Source organism: Nematolebias whitei, chromosome 21, assembly GCF_014905685.2.
Source record: "Nematolebias whitei isolate Nwh7 chromosome 21, NemWhi1, whole genome shotgun sequence".
Classification (NCBI taxonomy): Eukaryota; Metazoa; Chordata; class Actinopteri; order Cyprinodontiformes; family Rivulidae; genus Nematolebias; species Nematolebias whitei.
Window position 1 is genome coordinate 30987922 of NC_056518.1, and position 5653 is coordinate 30993574.

General features: G+C 44.2%; 1 protein-coding gene across 1 annotated transcript in view; it reads left to right on the forward strand.

Moving 5' to 3' along the window:
• Window positions 1-493: 493 nt before the first annotated feature.
• syne2b (spectrin repeat containing, nuclear envelope 2b) overlaps window positions 494-5653 on the forward strand; it is a 46741-nt gene continuing 41581 nt past the window's right edge. The window contains exon 1 of the mRNA XM_037694816.1: window positions 494-656. The gene's annotated coding sequence lies outside the window, so the exon portion shown is untranslated. The remainder of the gene's footprint in view (window positions 657-5653) is intronic.

Below are 5653 nucleotides of genomic sequence, written 5' to 3' on the forward strand. Positions count from 1 at the left end.
TGTTCTTCTGCTGTTTGGTGTCCTCTTGTCCAAATGTCTCCGTGTTCCCCTGCTGTTTGATGTCCTCTTGTCCAAATGTCTCCCTGTGTTCTGCTGACCTCTGGTGTTCAGATGGAGACATGTCTTCATCTGGTGTTTTTGTTGTTCCACCCAGAGATTATAAATCAGAATAAATGAAAGGGAAACTGCTCAGATTAATGACCAGATTATTCCAGGTGTGAAAGATGGCGGGTGATGTGCATTCCTTCATGGAATTTAAATTTAAAAATAGTCCCAGAATGTTGGAATGTTCTATTTTTAATCCTTTAAATCCACCAATGAGACGTTTACAGCCCTCAGAAATGATCTCCTACATGTTTGGACAGTTTTGTGTCTCTGATCCTTTACAGGGAGACCCACGTGGACCTTCAGCCAGGGTCTGGACCACTGGTACCAAACCCGAGGGGTGTGCGCTGAACCCTGACTCCACTCTATTTTTAGCTGGACAGGGAGGTTTGCTCGGTCCTGGGATGGCTCTGGGATCTCGGGTGACAGCGTGTCCTGTCCTGGACTTCAGCAGACCCCAGATCTGCCAGGGATCCAGATCCGGGCTTCAGGTTTCATGTCCAACACGTCCAACAGACCTGATCAGAGAGCGTCTGCCTGGACCTCCATCTGTGAGTACAGCACACTTTTTTTTTTCTTCTGTTTCAGATTAAATAAAAGTCTCTGATGGTGGAGCTGGTCCATGGAGCTGGTCCATGTAGTGGTTCCTGGGGTCACAAGTGTCCAGACAGTTAAAGGTCTCGGAGTGGTTCCACGTCGCAGCTGAACGGACCTGAAAGAACCCTGCAGAACGTTCCCTGCTGCTTTTTTTAGGCCTGTAGGCTTCAGAGCAGCAGCTTTATCTGTCATCTGTTCAGTTCAACACAAAGTCCAGTTCAGCAGGACCAGACTCGAGAGATGACGGGTTTGACCTTTTTTCTTCTGAAATTCAACAGAATGTTTGTAATTATATTTACCAGCATCAGGACTGAACGTCTTCCAAAAAGTCAAACGTGTTTAAGTTTAGTCAAAGTTAAAAGTTGTTTGGCTGAAACATGAATCTGTTGATGTCTCTTGTCCTCCTGGGACGTGACCTTTGACCTGTATGGACCTGTATGCTCATTTGAGACATTGACACTTCAGCTTTCAATCCGCCCACCTTTACTTCAAAACATCTGCTCGTGTTTCTGTCTGACCTTTCTGCCTCAAAGATGAAGATCTCATCCAGTGTGAAATGAGTTCAGGCTCTCGGTGTTGGAGTCGTGTTCTGGTCCCTCAAACCTCTGGGACCATCTCCAGCATCTGACGGATTCCAGGTCAGCCTTCCTACTTCCTGAGCGGATGAGCAACTTGTGGACAAACATGTTTGTTTACCTCTGGACCTTCAAGTGGGCCTGGAGCTGGTGGAGGTGTGTCTGTTGGAGGTTGATCTGTGGGTCTGATGTAGGTGGGTCTGTTGGAGATGGGTCTGGTGGACCTGTTGGAGATGGGCCTGGGAAAGGCGAGTCTGTTGGTGGGTCTGTTGGAGGTGTGTCTAGAAGACCTGTTGGAGGTGGGTCTGGTGGTTGTGGAGGTGGGTCTGATGGGGGTGGGTCTGTTGGATGCGGGTCTGGTGGACCAGTTGGAGGCGGGTCTGGAGGACCAGTTGGGGGTGGGTCTGGAGGACCTGTTGGGGGTGGGTCCTTTGATTGTGTGCTGAAGGCTAGTCCAACACATCTCTGGTTTCTCCCAGATAAAATAATGTAATTGTAAATAATGTTTGTCTCAGTGTTGGCAAAATATCTCAATGACCATTATACAGATTAATGGCCGTTCAGAGTAATCGCGACATGTTTTTGAATCAACCTGATTAAAAATGGCCGTCGCCTCAGCTAAATGACACCAAGCAGCTCCACCTCAGTCACTTGTACAGGTTCTGAGGTGTACTTGGTGTGGTAGTAGCTGAGAGTCGTACTCTGGGAGCTAAAACCAGTTTCTCACTGGTCGGTGAGCAGCATTCACACCGGAGTGTGACGGTGCATGCGGCTCACAGGAGCTCTGTGTGGACACAAAGCTCAAAGAGACACGGGCCGGATTAATGAAGTCCTGAGCTGGACCCTGACCAGGAAACTGCAGCCGTTCCTCCTCCTGAAGGACGGGGGTTCCTCTGGTTCTGTGGTGTTCAAGTGAAAGCTGCAACTCTGATCTGAGGGATTATTCCGGTTGTCAGGGTGTGTCGGTGTCTGTGTGACGGGTTCTATCATCAGTGTTCAGAACAAAGAGAACAAAGAGCTGCAGAAAGTGGTTTACAGAGACGGAGTGGGAGTGTTGGGCGAGGCGCAGCTCTGACATTCTCAAGGAGTTCATGTCCAACCTCCTGGTGTTTGTTGTTTTCTTTAAAACCATGTTAGTCAGGTCATGCAGAGAAATGCACAGTTCAATGGCCAAGATTCAACATTTCCATAGATGAACTCCATGCTTGTTGCAGATTTAGTGTTTACGTGGAGCTGCATCAAATTTACCATGAGAGAAATGTCACGAACAGAAATCTGATGAGAACCCAGACGGCTGCAGTCACTGTTGTCTTTTGTCTTTCATGGTCCAAACGTGTGCTTGTAAAAAAAAAACGAACAAAAACAACCTGGTCTTGTCGAAGTTCCCCCTCCCTGTGGGATTTCCACAGCAGTGTGATGCGTTCACTGCCTCGGCCTTGTTTCTACAATTAGAGCTGACCGGAGTGGCTTGTGACTTTAACTCAGGACATCTCATGTCACGGTCTCCGTCTCCTGACAGGCCGCTGCTGCTTCCTCCTCCTCTCTGTTTAGTTTATTACTCTTTATAAATAATGATTTAAAACTCTTCACTCATTATGTTCCTATCAGTTTTTATTGAACCGTTTCTCCTGTTCTGTTTGCAACAAACAAAACCATGCAGAACAAACAATACAAACAAAAACAAACCTCTGTTAGGCTCTTACAACTGGGTTATTCAACTGGTGGCCTGCGGGCCATTTCTGGCCTGCAGGTGACTTCAATCAGGCCCACTTCATGAAACAAAAGTTTTATTGTGGGGGGGGGGGGGGGTTTATTGCATTTATGATTCAATGCAATAAAATAAACAAAATTAAAATGTAACGGATCATTTTAAAACTTTGTTTATTTACATTTTTATCACTGGATGTCCAGCCCCTGAGCTGTTGGCTTTCAGAAACTGTGCCCCCACCCCCGGAGCAGTTTTGTAGAGTAGCCCTGCTCTATAATCTACTTCACTACCAGCCCAGGATATTACACCCTGCTAACACCGTAGCATACACCCTACAATGTAGCATACACCCTAGGAAGTGTACTTGAAGTTTACTTTTTATAAACTTTATTCGATATACTTAAAAAGAGTATAAAAATGTCCCAATTTAGTCCAAACAAGTATTAAATCAGTATACTTCTAGTACACTACAAGTATGGTGTGTCGTATACTTGATATACTTAAAGTATACTTGCAAAAATAAACTTCAAATGTATTACTTTTTATTAAGGGAATGTTGTAGTGTATACACCCTGTTAACATTGTAGCACACACCTGTTAACATTGTAGCACACACCCTGCTAACACCGTATCTTAACTATTATGATTTTTGTTAAGTGTTGAGATAAACTGTGTTCTTATCTGAGCAGATTACAAACTCCAAAGTATTTGAGTGTCTGGGTTTGGGTAATAATTTTTTAAACTTTTTGTTTCCATCTAGAGGACCTGACTCAACTTTGTTAGATTTGGTTTGAGATGTGGTGTTTTGTAATTTGTTTCATTTGGTTTGTTTGTGCATGTTGGCAGAAAAGCTCAGTGAAGTGGGGCGTTGCTCAACTTGGACGTGGTCACCAGACACTGATCAGAATCTGGACCTTTTGGTTCCTGCTTCGGTTGAAAAGTTTCACATTAGTCTTGTTAGAATCAGTCGGTGATTTGACTTCAGGAGTGATTTGTGATAAAAGGGTGTTGGTGCAGGTCAAAGGACAAGTTTACATGACAGTGGTGAGACCAGCTACGTTGTATGATCTGGAGACAAGAGACATGGACAAGAAGACGGGAGACAGAACTGGAAGTGGCGTAAATGTAGATGTTGAGGTTCTTCTTAGGAGAGACAAGGATGGATAAGATCAGGAATGAGATCATCAGAGGTACAGCACAGGTTGAACAACTGGGAGATAAAGTTAGAGAGACCAGACTGAGATGGTTTGGACATGTCCAGAGGAGGGACGGTGGTTTGGACATGTCCAGAGGAGGGACAGTGGGTATATTGGTAGAAGGATGTTAGAAATGCAGCTGCCATGAAAAAAGACAGATTTATGGATGCAGTTGGAGAGGACAGAGTGAGATGGAGGAGGACTCGCTGTAAAGACTTTGAAGAGGGAAAAGCCGAAAAAAGACGAAGAAGAATCACTTTGCTAAATATTTGTTTTGTTTGAGTCCTGTTTAAAGGTTTGTAAAAGCAGAGAAATTCTGTTTGTATTTGACACTGACGAAGGAGAAATGAGACACCTTTATCCAGGAATGAAATGTTAAATAAGATCTGTCTCTGTTCCACATAAAACCTCGAGCTCCAGGTCTTGGCAGGAACTCATGCAGATAAACTTTTTCTGTTGAGGCCCGGAGGCTTTGGAGCAGCCTGAACAACGGCAGCAGTGAAATCCTTCAGATATTCATCTGATCCATCAGGCTTGTTTCAATGTCTGACACCTGAAATCTCTCCACAACGGAAGTCATGAACTTTTTATTTCTTATTTTCTGACCAGACAATAAATCTGTTTTTAATAGTTTACTTCTTTAGACACTCGTAACCTTTTCTGTGACTGATGGAGTCTGCCCCGACAAATGAAGACATTTTCCCTGCAGGTTCACTCGCTGAAGGTGAAGACAAACGGGCGTCTTCGTCGGCCATGTTTAAAGACGGTCTGATTTATTCATATCCAAGAGCGAGACTTAACAAGATGCAACATATCCCGACACACACGGCTCCTCATGTGGCGCTCAGTTCACCTTTTATTGTTCTGTAAAATGTCACGTTTCCTACCGTTTGTTCAACACGTTGTCAATGGACAGGATCTGAGCGTTAAACTCAAACAGGAACTAGAACCTCAACACGGGAAAAGTTATCCAAAAAAGTTAAGTCTGGTCCTCTGGACTTTCAAAAAAACAAAAAGCAAAAAAAAAAAAGTAGAAACGTTACGTCTTTTATCCGAAAGACCTTCAGTCTGAGGAGCCTCAGTCACCTCAGGGAAAAGTTATGATGTTTAAATGTGAAAAATCTCACAAAGCCATATTTTAGTCTCAGTGGAATATGGGTAAACATTTTATGATTCTGAAGAAGATGAACCATTTTTAGAAAATAACTGGATAATTTAGAATTTGATGGTTGGTCCAGGTCCAGGTCTTCTGAGAAAACTGCCCTCGTCTTTACTAACAATATGTCAATATCCAGGTCCTGAGAAGACCAGTTGTTGGTTTGGAGATCCTGAGGTGCCAATGTGTTGGAGGCCCTGGAGGTCCTGAGGAGACCTGTTATTGGAGGTTTTTGAGGACATGAGACCAGTTGTTGGTTTTTGAGGACATGAGACCAGTTGTTGGAGGTTTTTGAGGACATGAGACCAGTTGTTGG